General features: G+C 41.6%; 1 non-coding gene across 1 annotated transcript; it reads left to right on the forward strand.

Annotated features, from left to right (window-relative positions):
• The first annotated feature begins 11978 nt into the window (after nt 1-11978).
• On the forward strand, nt 11979-12116 carry LOC114810455. The gene has a single exon (XR_003758154.1). It is a non-coding gene; the product is annotated as a small nucleolar RNA SNORA7 (small nucleolar RNA).
• Nucleotides 12117-13355: the final 1239 nt, after the last annotated feature.

A 13355-nucleotide genomic window follows, 5' to 3' on the forward strand; every position in this document is an offset into this window, starting at 1 on the left:
GTCACTTAACTTCTCTGTGCCTCAGTGATCTCATATGTAAAATGGGGATTAAGACTGTGAGCCCCACGTAGGACAACCTGATTATCTTGCATCTCCCCCACTGCTTAGAACAGTGCTTGACACATAGTAAGCACTTAACAAATACCATTATTATTATTATTATTATTATTTTCTGTGCCTCAGTTTCCTCAACTGTAGAATGGGGATTCAATACCTATTCTCCCTCCTACTTGACAGTGACGGTGTGTCCCACCTGATTAACTTGTATCTACCCCAGGGTTTAGAACAGAGATTGACACATAGTAAGCATGTAACAAATGTCATTTTAAAAAAAAGAGAAAGAAATTATTCTACAAGACTCTTCTGTCTGTCTGTTTGGAGTCAGGATCATTTAAAGCATCCAGGTGTGAGGTCTGTCCAGCCACAAATTAGCCCCGGGGTGGGGCAGAGTTCATCCTAAATCATTCATTCAATCATAATTATTGAGTGCTTACTATGTGCAGAACACTGGATTAAGTGCTTGGACAGTATAAAGAGAACAGCAATGAAGAGAGACAATCCTTTCCCACAGTGAGCTCACAGTCTAGACAACAGATTTACAGTCTAGGGCCTAATCTTTGGGGGCCTATTTCCAGGGGCGTCTCTAGGGTAAAGAGGAGCGGGGTGGTGGCCTAGTGGATAGAACAAAAGGACTAGGAGTCAAAAGGACCTGCGTTCTAAACCTGGCTCCACACATTGTCTTCTGGGTGACCTTAGGCAAGTCACCTCACTTCTCTGTGCCTCAGTTCCCTTATCTATAAAATGGGGATTGAGACTGTGAACTCTATGTGGGACAGGGACTGTGCCCGACCTGATTAGCTTGTATCTACCCCAGTACAGTGCCTGACACAAAGTAAGCATTTAATGAAAACTATGAAAAAAAACCCCAAAGAAACAAAAAAAGAATATGCAGTGTGACCTAGTAGAAAAAGCCTGAAGTGGAGAATCAGTTGACCTGAGTTTTAATGCCTACTCTGCTGTTCACCAGCAGGGCAAACTATTTAACTTCTCTGTGTCTCAGTTTCCTCATCTGTAAAGTGGATATAAGCTACCTGTTCTCTTCCCACCTAAAATCCAAGAACAAGAGGATTTTATAATCCAATTTTGAATTGAGGGTACCCCATCCACATATGGATGAATTTACCTGTACCTAGAGAGGAAATGTATGACTTGGATAAATTAGAGCATTTATTATTTAGTTTGCTGACACATTTATACTATTTCATATTAAATTTTTTGCAGGTTCCAGGCAAACTCTGCTCATTATGGAAAATATTTCTAGTCTGTTTCTTGGCCTGTGTCATTTCCACAGTTATAGGAGTGCTGATCATAAGCCTAGTCCATTTTGGCAAAAACAATGCCAATACTTCAATCATTTGTCAATGTTCTCAAGCTGATGAGAAGCCTACCGCCATTATGCCAACTGTTGCTACCTCTGAAGTCACTGTCATCACAACTGCACCCTCACCCTCTCAATTTGCTACTCCTCCTCAGACTTTACAAACTTCCAGTCCAGTGATCACCAAGATCACCCAAAGTTCCACCTCAAATGGGGCTAACAAAATAAGCACCACAGCTACTTCTACTGAACATGAAGCTATAATAGACTATGATGGTTAAATCCTTAAATCAAATCATCTGCTGCTTTGCCTCGCCACTGCAAGATTAGCAAACTGCAACCTGTCTCCTCCCAGGAGACTCTAGATTACCACTCTTCTCTTGGTGTATTGGTATCTGCAATTTCCAAACCCACCATAGGGTGAGTTCTTGTCTTGTACCCTGAGTTCAGAGGAATTAATTTTTTTTCCAACACAGAAACTGGGGTGAGACTTTAAATTAAATGTACTAGTGACACCATCTGTAAAAACAGTAGCTTTTGAACAATTAAATTGATTTCCTAAGCAGCATCGTAATTTGCTTCATCTGGATAATTAGTGTGCAAATGTTGATAAATGTCTGGCAAATGTTGAATGGGAATTTGTCAAGCTCTAGGGACTTTGAGGGCAAAGAAGGGAACGAGAACCAGCCATTCATGTTTCTGCTCTGCCATTTTTTGAGGGGAGCTTATTTACTTTCATTTGTACTGCTGTTTAATCCATCTTTCTCACTGGATCATTGGTTTACTCATATCCAGACTCCTCTGAATTGTACTCTCTGTTTTCAATAATAGGATACCAAAATTGAATTTTACTAGGTTACCTGGCATTGTAGTTAATAAAATAGCTAAACACCCATTTATAGTCTTAGTTCTTTTTCATTATGGCTATCATTTTTCTACAAGTTCTTTGAAAAGAAGTACATTGGTTATAAACCTAAGACTAGTCTATGTTCTGGAATTTTGTTAATCCAAGAATATTTGGGAAATGGAGAACTGAGGGGACAATTCCTGCTGAATCAATTTAAGGAAGGTGTGTACTCCTGTCAGGTTGAAATGATCAAACTTTTGATTCAGGCATTATATTACACTACACCTTATTAAACACGATGAATGCTAATTTGGCTTTATGATATAAAAGAAACCTTGCATTTAAAATGTTTTTGGGGCTCATAAAAACGGGAAAAGAATACAAGGTGCTTATGGAATTGCATCAATTATTGTATCAAAAGGATTTTTTCTTCCACATTTCATTACACTTGCCCAGATCTGATCAGTCAAACATCCTCCTTTTTAATATAATTTTTTTAGCAATCAATTCGGAGAGCTAATATTGTAACTGAAAACTAGGAGAACAGTGAATACTAATACCACAAACTTGCACTAACTTGTAGTTCTGTTTTCTTATCTGGAGTAAGGTAGTAATTCCTGGTTGATTTGCTGGGCAGATAGACCTCACCATCTCTGGTAAACTATGTTTCCAGTGTTTCTTTGAAAAATATATAAATTATAACAATATTAAAAACAGTAATACACTTCTTTATTAAATTTATTTAGAATGTTTTGCATCAATCAGACCACTGTACTAAGTGATTGGGATAATGTCTGTTTCCCCTGTTCAGACTGTAAGCCCGTCACTGGGCGGTGATTGTCTCTATCTGTTGCCGAATTGTACATTCCAAGCGCTTAGTACAGTGCTCTGCACATAGTAAGTGCTCAATAAATACTACTGAATGAATGAATAATATAGTACAACAGAAATAGTGGACACATCCCCTGCCCACAACAAGCTTAAAGTCTTGGGAAGGAGACTGACATTAATATAAGTAAACAAATTGTGTATGTGTACATAAGTGGTGTGGGGCTGAGGGTGCGGTGAATATCAAGTGCTTAAAGGGAACAGATCCAAGCATATAGGCTATGCAGAGAGGAGAGAAAGAAGGGGAAAAGAGGGCTTAATCAGGAAAGGCCTCTTGGAGGAGATGTGATTTCTTTTTTAAAAGATGAGCTACAAAGTCTAACTTTGTTAAAAAAATCTTGAATTCTATGGACATAAAATAGTAAATGTCCTATTTGGTTTTGCTATTAATACAGCCATAGTGCACTCATTTTGCAATTTAGTTTGGGGCAGAGAGATAAACAAGAGCTCACTATGACCAAATAAATCCCCAGATTCTCTCAAATACAATGCAATTCCAAATTTTTGCCTACCCGAAAGAGCCGCAAGTCCACAGTGCTCAGCACTTAGAATAGTACTCAGCGTTTAAAACAGTGCTTGGCACATACTAAAAGCTTAACAAATACCATTAAAGGCCTTTTATAAACCCTCTCCCTGTTGGAAAACCCTACGTGCCTTTAAAAAGAATGAATCAGACGTGGACGATTAGACCGTAAATGAGAACGGGCCCTTGGGACAACATGCAAACAAGACAAACAGGTAAGGTCACAAAAAAGAAACACCTGGAAAAGGTGAAAAGATGACTTAATACACCTCCCTCTACATCTCTCCCCTTCCTCACTTTTTTTTTTAATGACATTTTAATGCCAGGCACTGTACTAAGTGCTGGGGTAGGTACAAGCTAATCAGATTAGACATAGTCCATGTTCTATACGGGACTCAGTCCAAGTCCTCATTTTACAGATGAAGTAACTGAGGTGCAGAGAAGTGAAGTGGCTTGTCCAAGGTCACACAGCAGACAAGAGGCAGAGCTGAGATTAGAACCAAGGTCCTTTGACTCCCAGTCCCATGCTGTGTTTCTTCCAGTAGTAACTAAAAGTTGCATTTACTAGTTGAATGTAAAATAAGATGTGGGTGCAAGTTTTTCTGCCCCAGTTACACAGGAGGCTAGGAAAAGGAGGTAATTTCCCTGTCAGAGAATTGACCGAAGGGCAGTGGTAGTAGGGGTTGGGGTTGGGACTTGCCCAAGAGCCATCCATCCCATCCTTGGAGTTAGAGAGGGGTGCTGTGAGAGGTTCATCATGCAACCAGCAAAGCTCTGGCCTCTAACCCCAGGATGAGACTTTTGTATGTTGTGACTCACTGTCTTCAAAGCCTGACTAAAATCATATCACCTCCAAGACACTTTCCCTGACTAAGCTCCTCATTTCCCTGTCTAAGCCCTTCCATCTGTGTTGCTTATTCACTTGGGGCTGAACCCCTTAAGCACTTTGATAGTCACCCCACCCCCAGCACTTATATATAGATATCTATCTGTAATTTATCTTAGTATCCATCTCCCTCTCTAGTCTAAGCTTCTTGTAGGCTGGGGTAGTGTCTACCTTCTCTATTGTACTGTATTTTCCAAAGCACTTAGTACAGTGCTCTGCACACAGTGAACACTCAATAAATACCATTGACTGCCTGGGAACATGCTCAAGTTGCCCCCATACTAAAAAAGCCTTGTCTGGATCCCACAGCACTCTCCAGCTCCCTCCTCAATTCCCTGCTCCCATTGTCTCTATCTCTATTGTACATTCCAAGTGCTTAGTATAGTCCTCTGCACATAGTAAAGCGCTCATTATTGAATGAGCTCACTGTTCTTGAATTAGAATTATTGAGCTCATTATTTATATACTATTGAACGAATGAATGAATTCTCCTAAAACTCATGGAGTGGGTCGTGTAAGCCCTCTGCTTTCACTTCCTTTCGACCAACTTCCTTCTTGATCCAGTGCATGAAGTTCCCTGCTCCCGTCACTCTACTGAGTTGGCACTCTCCAAAGTTTCTTATGACCTCCTCCTCCTTCTTACTAAAATTAATCATCTCTACTCCATCCTCTTTGACCTCTCAGTCACCTGTGACACTGTGGATGACTCTTCCTCCAGGCATCTCTATCTAATGTCTATTTCACCATCATAGTTGCCTCTTGGTCTATCCCCTGGGCTCCTGTCCATTCTTTTGCTTTCCCTAAGTCCCTCAGAGCTTTAAGTGGGGCTTCCTACTCTCTTCATTTGATACACACTCCTCTGGGAGCTCATCGAGGTATCTTCACTCCTCAAAAAATCTCCTAGAGTTACCCACTTATCTTTGTATCAGACAGAAATTCCTGGTGGTTAGCTTTAAGCTGGTCCATCATCACTCCTTCTCTTGCTTATCCATTGTCTTCTCCTACTACACACTGGCTCACAGTCCTCCTTCCTCCCAAACTCAAGGTTTTATTACGTCTTGTTCTCAATTTTTTCTTAATGGTATTTGTTAAGAGCTTACTAAGTGCCAGGCACTGTACTAAGCACTGGGGTAGAAAGAAGTTACTCAGGTTGGACAAAGTCTCTGGCTTATGTGGGGCTCTTCCAGTCTTAACTCCCAATTTACAATGACTTCCCCAAGGTCACAAGCAGACAAGTGACAGAGCTGGGATTAGAACCCAGGTCCTCATTCTCCCACCTCTAACCCCTGCCTCATTCCCTTCTTCCTGGCTGGAAATTTCTCCCTTTCAAATCAACCAGAATATGGCCCTTCACATCTTCAAAACTTAATAATAATAATGTTGGTATTTGTTAAGCACTTACTATGTGCAGAGCATTGTTCTAAGTGCTGGGGTAGATACAGGGTAATCAGGTTGTCCCACGTGAGGCTCACAGTTAATCCCCATTTTACAGATGAAGTAACTGAGGCACAGAGAAGTGAAGTGACTTGCCCACAGTCACACAGCTGACAAGTGGCAGAAGCGGGAGTCGAACCCATGACCTCTCACTCCGAAGCCCAGCCTCTTTCCACTGAGCCACGCTGCTTCCCCAAAACTTCTTGTATCTCAAGTCATACAAGAGTCTTCCTCCAGTGCATTTTTCTTCCCCTCCAGGTCACAACCTTCCTACTATTATCTCATTGCATTTGCACCTCCATAGCACTTTTTTTTAAAGTGGTAAATCAGTGGAAAGAGCACGGGCTTGGGAGTCAGAGGTCATGGGTTCAAATCCCGGCTCTGCCTCTTGTCAGCTGTGTGCCTGTGGGCAAGTCACTTAACTTCTCTGTGCCTCAGTTATCTGTGAAATGGGGATTAAGACTGTGAGCCTCATATGGGACAACCTGATTACCCTGTATCTACCCCAGGGCTTAGAACAGTGCTCTGCACATAGTAAGCACTTAACAAATACCAACATTGTTATTAAACACTTACTATCACCATCTGCAAGACACTGTACTAAACATTGGCATAGACCCATGCTAATCCCGTTGGACACAGTCCCTGTCCTTCAGCGTGGTTTAGAGGCAAGAGCCTGGGCTTAGGAGCCAGGGGTCATGAGTTCTAATCCTGACCCCGCCACTTATCAGCTGTGTGACTTTGGGTGAATCACTTAACTTCTCTGTGCTTCAGTTACCTCATCTGGAAAGTAGGGTTTACAACTATGAGTCCTATGTTGGACAACCTCATTACCTTATATCTACTGCAGCGCTTAGAACAGTACTTGGCACATAGTAAGCACTTAACAAATACCATCACTGTTATTATTATAAGGTGCTCACAGTCTTAATTCCCATTTTACAGATAAAGTAACTGAGGCCTAGATAAGTGAAGTGACTTGCCCAAGGTCACACAGCAGACAAATGGCAGAGCCTGGTTTTGCCCTTCTGCATGTATCATATTGCATACTTTACTGCTATAAAATTATTATTCTTATGGTTTTTGTAAAGCCCTTACTATGTGCCAGTCACTGTACTCACTGCTGGGATGGTTACAAGCAAATCAGGTTGGATGCAGTTCCTGTCCTATGTCGGGCTCACAGTCTCAAGCCCCATTTTACAGATGTGGGAACTGAGACACAGAGAAGCAAAGTGACTTGCCTAGGACCACACAGCAGACAAGTGGAGGAGCAGGGATTAGAATACATGACCTTCTGACTCCCAGGCCCGTGCTCTATCCATTTTGCCATGCTGCTTCTCAGAAACTACCTCCTTCTTTTATTCATTATTTTAGGCTCCTCTTCCCCACTATCCTGTGAACCCCTGGTGGGTCTTTTTTCTTCTGTTGTTCTCTCCCAAACACTTAGTCCACTAATTTGCACATGTTAGACACTCATTAAGTACTAGTATTTAACTGCTTGACTGTTGTAATGGAAAGAACTAGTGCTTAGAACAGTGCTCAGCACTTAGAACAGTGCTTGGCACATAGGAAGCACTTAATAAATACCATCATTATTATATAAAAGAGCCCAGTGAAGAGAAATTGATACAAGTTTGCATCGTGAAAACAAGCAGCCACCAACTAACTTTTGCCTTAGAGGAAGCTGAAATTGCTTGGTTTTTAAGGCGATTTGCATGTGTTCTTCTTTGTCACTCTTTGGGGAATTTTCAGAATGAAATTATACTCATGTTGATCAAGTTAATAGACGGAGGTCCTCTTTAACCTACTGGTCTTAAACCGCAGGCTGGATTATTTTTTATTTTAGTTATATCAGATATCAGGATTGATGTTTGCTGTGATACACGTTTGCAGAAAAATGCCAAACGTCAAGGGCAAATAAATCATTTTTTTCTTCAGGAAAAAGTAACTTGTCCTATTACAATAAGGTATCTGGTCTCAAACTCAACTTCCTAATGAACCCCATCTGGTTAAAATGGAAAACAAACCTCAAAACCGTATCTCCCTGAGTGAACTGAGAAGCATATTTTAAAACAAAGATTTAGACAGCCATGGCTGTTTTAACTTGTGAAATATTAAGACCATAGAAGGTTATGAAACCACAGTGACATGTAATGAATCATCACTAAGTAGCTAAAATAAAGAGAAACTCAGATGATTGACACAAATCAAAGAGTTTCAGGGAGTAATGGTTCCAATGCAGCTGCATTTGGCTAAGATAAAGCTCGTTAATTACATAACTTTTGTCATCACATTTTTCCCCTCCCCAGCCTTTGGCCACTTTAACCAAAAATATACGAAAGTGAAGGTTTATGTTTTAATTTAGTTCAGAAAGATGTACATTTTGTCCACTTCTACGAACTGCACCTTATTCGTTTGTTTCTTAGCACTGTTGCTTGGTTGTAAGTGGCATTTGAAGAGGACTGAAATGCACTAATGATGGTGGGTGTGACTGAAAAGCCTTAAGTGGGATCAACAGTCTCCACCACACCACAAACACTCACACACTGCCCCCTGTTGTGCTAATTGCTATAAGAGGGAAATTTACTAACGATTGTGGTGGGTGTGACTGAAAACACACAAGTGGGATCACCATTCTCAACCGCACCACAAACACTCAAACACTGCCCCCTGTTGTGTTAATGTGTTTGTTGTTTCCAGAATCCAGTGATGTTTTCATTTTTACTCCTCTCCTTGATGGCTTGAAACTTCTGCTCTCATATAAGCCACTCTTTTCCCTGAGACAAATGGATTTTAGAACAAATTAAACCAAAGTGGTCTTTGGAAGGCCAAATGACTCGACTTAGATTAGCATATTTCGGTTTGGACACATAGGAAGAGTAATTCTCTGGAGAAGATACTAATGCTAGGAAAAGTCCAGGGAAAACGTGGAAGAGGCAGATCAGCAGCTAGACCAACAGAGACCATAACAATGATAAGGGAAGAACCATTAGAAAGGTTGCCAATCATGGCAGAGGACAGGACTTTCTGGAGAAAGTATATCCATGGAGTCGCTATGAATCGGAAAAAAATGGATGGCAACTAATAATAAGCAGGCCAGAATGGTGGCATGCCAAAATGGTCTGTCTGTCACAGTCAGTGGTTCTGCCACTTTGCTGTGTGACTCTGGGCAAGTCACTTCACTTCTCTGTGCCTCAGTTACCTCACCTATAAGAATAGAGATTACCTTGCCACCGCCCCTTGCTCTCATCTCCCTCTGGCTTGTAACTCCCTCCACCTTTGTAGATGAGAGACTACCACTCTCCCCACCTTCAAAGCTTTTTTAAAATCAAAACTGCGAGGTCATCGCAGGCAGGGAATGTTGTTGTATTGTACTCTCCCAAGCACTTAGTATAGTGTTCTGCACATAGTAAGTGCTCCATAAATACCATTTTACGAACTGAGGCATAGAGAAGTTAAGCAGTTTGCCAGAGTTCACTGAGGAGGCCGGTGACAGAATCAGGTCAGATCCTGGTTTTCCTGACACCCATTTGGGTGTTTTGGCCATTAGACCAGGCTGCCTCCCTATCAATAAGTCTAGAAAGCAAGTTCATCAATAGAAATCATGGATTATGAAAGATATTATTATTACTGTGTTCCCAGACAGGGGGATCAATTTTAGATGCTGAACCACCCACTTTGCTCCCAATGTGTCCATCTCTAAACCCCCTTAGTAAGCGCTGAACAAGTATCATTAAGGTCCCACATAGGCTCACAGAGAGAACAAGAGCACTGTATTAAGAATTTGGGAAAATACAATGCAACAGAGTAAGCAGATTTATTCCCCACCTAATGAACTGGAAACATTTCCAGGAGGAATGGAAGCTATTATACACAGTCCCTCAGATTCACTGTAATTTTTTTAAGGTATTTGTTAAGTGCTTACTCTGTGCTAGGTGCTCTAACTAAGCACTGGAATAGATACAAATTAATCGGATTGGACACAGTCCCTGTCCCGCATAGGGCTTACAGTCTTTATCCCCATTTTCCGGATGAGGTTACTGAGCACAGGGAGGTTAAGAGATTTGCCCTAAGTCACACAGCAGACAAGTAAACACCTCCAGTGGTTGCCTATCAACCTCCGCTCCAAACAAAAACTCCTCACTCTAGGCTTCAAGGCATCACCTTGCCCCTTCCTACCTCTCCTCCCTTCTCTCTTTCTACCACCCACCCCGCACGCTCTGCTCCTCTGCTGCCCACCTCCTCACCGTCCCTCGGTCTCGCCTATCCCGCCGTCGACCCCTGGGCCACGTCCTCCCGCGGTCCTGGAACGCCCTCCCTCCTCCCCTGCGCCAAACTAATTCTCTTCCCCTCTTCAAAACCCTACTTAAAACTCACCTCCTCCAAGAGGCGTTCCCAGACTGAGCTCCCCTTCTCCCTCTACTCCCTCTACCCCCCCCCTTCACCTCTCCGCAGCTTAACCCTCTTTTCCCCCCATTTCCCTCTGCTCCTCCCCCTCTCCCTTCCCATCCCCTCAGCACTGTACTTGTCTGCTCAACTGCATATATTTTCATTACCCTATTTATTTTGTTAATGAATTGTACATCGCCTTGATTCTATTTAGTTGCCATTGTTTTTACGAGATGTTCTTCCCCTTGACGCTGTTTAGTGCCACTGTTCTTGTCTGTCCGTCTCCCCCGATTAGACTGTAAACCCGTCAAACGGCAGGGACTGTCTCTATCTGTTGCCGACTTGTTCATTTCAAGCGCTTAGTACAGTGCTCTGCACATAGTAAGCGCTCAATAAATACTATTGAATGAATGAATGAATAAGTGCTTACTATGTGCCAGGCACTCTACTAAGCGTTTAGGTAACCACAAGCAAATCAGATTGGAAACATCCATGTCCCATATGGAGCTCACAGTCTTAATCCCCATTTTAATAATAATAATAACAACAATGGTGGGATTTATTAAGCATTTACTGTGTGCCACACCCTGTACTAAATGTTTGGATAGATATGAATTAATCAGGTCAGACACAGTCTCTGTCCCACATGGGACTAACAGTCTAAGTAATATGCTCCACCCTGCTTGGGTACAATAAAGGACTGACTCTATTGTATTTCCTTATTGATGAAGGGTAATGGATTTGACAGCTCACCCTCAACTATGCCACAGTGAGCTGGGTCACTCTGGGGCAATCTTAAGATCATTATGAACTTCTCATTTCAGCCACAGAGCCCAGACTGAATGAGAGTGGCAAATGCTTTTGCCTATGAAACCAGTAATAATAATAATAATGTTCGTATTTGTTAAGCACTTACTATGTGCAGAGCACTGTTCTAAGCGCTGGGGTAGACACAAGGGAATCAGGTTGTCCCACGTGGGGCTCACAGTCTTAATCCCCATTTTACAGATGAGGTAACTGAGGCACAGAGAAGTTAAGTGACTTGCCCACAGTCACACAGCTGACAAGTGGCAGTAGAGGGGTCTTGGGGTCGTTCTTCTCCTGTATCTTACGTGCTCCCAAAGATTATTCCAACTGCGTCATGTTGTAGCTTAAAACTACGTTGTGATTCAAAGAGCATGTCATCGAGGTTATTCAATTGACTTTTAAAGCCCACCAGGAATCCACTGGAGAAGATGAGAGATTAGAAGAAGGGGTCTTGATGAGATGGCAGTTTCTGCAAGTAAAAAGGCTAGTGTAATGGGCCATGTTGCCTTTATACTGTTTCAACATTCCTGATATACCTGCCTCCAGTCTCTTCTCTCCATTTATACTCTGAGACTGTGAATCTCCTGAGGGGCAGGAATCAGGTCAAATTCCCACCTGTGTATTCTAATAAATACTACTACTAGTTCTTTCATTCTTCCTTGAGAAGTGTCTTGAACAAAACAGCAGATCAGCTTTCTGATCACTGAGGTCTTTAATGTATTTAGCAGGGATAATGGGGAAGAAAAGATAGCTAAATCTGCTGGGCTATATTTGGAGAGATTAGCTTTGACTCTGACCTTAATCATTTTTGTCTAAGGCCTTAATTCCCCTTTCAGAGTCACATCTGGAGAGTTTCCAGGACTCAACCAGTTTCAGCTATGGGAGGGAGAGTCAGGCAGAGGCCTGGCCATTCTATTCCTAGCATGGGCAGTGGCTAGTGAGTGGAAGGCAATCTGCTACAAATCAAAACTCACCCATGCTGCGCAGCAGCGGCATGAGAGAGAGTTGAGGGCAGAGACTCGAGTTTACTGCATGGAAGGTGACAATGGTAAACCACTTCCATATTTTCACCAAGAAAACTCTATGAATACACTACCAGAATGATTGCAAATGGAGAGTGGGGCTTTCTGGGACAGATGTGTTCATGGTGTCGCTATGGGTTGGAAACGACTTGATGGTGTAAGACAAGACAATGCCTTAATTATTTCTGCTTCACTTGATTTTAGGTGCTGCCTTATTCAGTCAGGTTTTCCATCACTTGGGCCATTCCAATTCAGTCTTTTGCAGTAATAGGAGCAGATTTGGGGTGGCATGTTGGTGTTTTCTCTGTATTTATCAAATTTCTGAATGACGAATTTAAAAATTGGAGTGTGAAAAGATGAGTCATATTGCCAATGGAATGAATTTATCATGAAAAGAGCTTCAGTCTAGCTTCAGCTCATTTCATATAAATTAATGGAATTTTAGGCAACATGTATCATTTCATAGATTGTAAATCTAATAAAAGATCCAGGCTATTTGTGTAGAAACTGCAAATTTAGAATTGAACTGGCCAATTTAGGAATTATTGGCATATTGAGATCATTAACCCAAATTGGACAGAGGCAATGACAGGGATGTTCCCACAGATTTATTATTTATTTATTTATTTGATGCTCTAGGAAAGGATTGGAATGAATGAAGTCAGTGGAAAACTAAGAAACATGTCTTGCCTCAAAATCAGGAATATTGGAGTGAGACAAACAAGTAAATTATGTAAACCCTTTCAGAAGTTACATGCACACCTGGAGAGGTCATTTAGCTAATCCGTTAATTTGAGAGAAGTCATCAAGAAGGGTAATTTCATTCAAGAAATGAGCTCTTCCCTTCTGAGGTATTAACTAATTTGATACACAATAGAATCAAACTATTATTAGGGTCATTCATATATCTATAGTTACACTTCTTTAAATTGCAATCAGGAAAAAGGAGGAGACACACACATTCATATAGGAACAAAACAGGCTAGTTAAAAAGTATGATGTGAGATGCCCAGCTAAGGTAATTCTCCTTTAACTCATGCAATGGTTTACAGTAGAAGTAATTCTTTAACTCAAGATATTGTCTACACAGTCAATTGGATAGAGAGTTTGACAAGTAACTTTGGTGTCCTTTAATTTGGGGCTAATCTTCTTGAAGAATCCTATGCTAAGGAAAACTTGTG

This window comes from Ornithorhynchus anatinus, chromosome 3 (genome assembly GCF_004115215.2).
Source record: "Ornithorhynchus anatinus isolate Pmale09 chromosome 3, mOrnAna1.pri.v4, whole genome shotgun sequence".
Classification (NCBI taxonomy): domain Eukaryota; kingdom Metazoa; phylum Chordata; class Mammalia; order Monotremata; family Ornithorhynchidae; genus Ornithorhynchus; species Ornithorhynchus anatinus.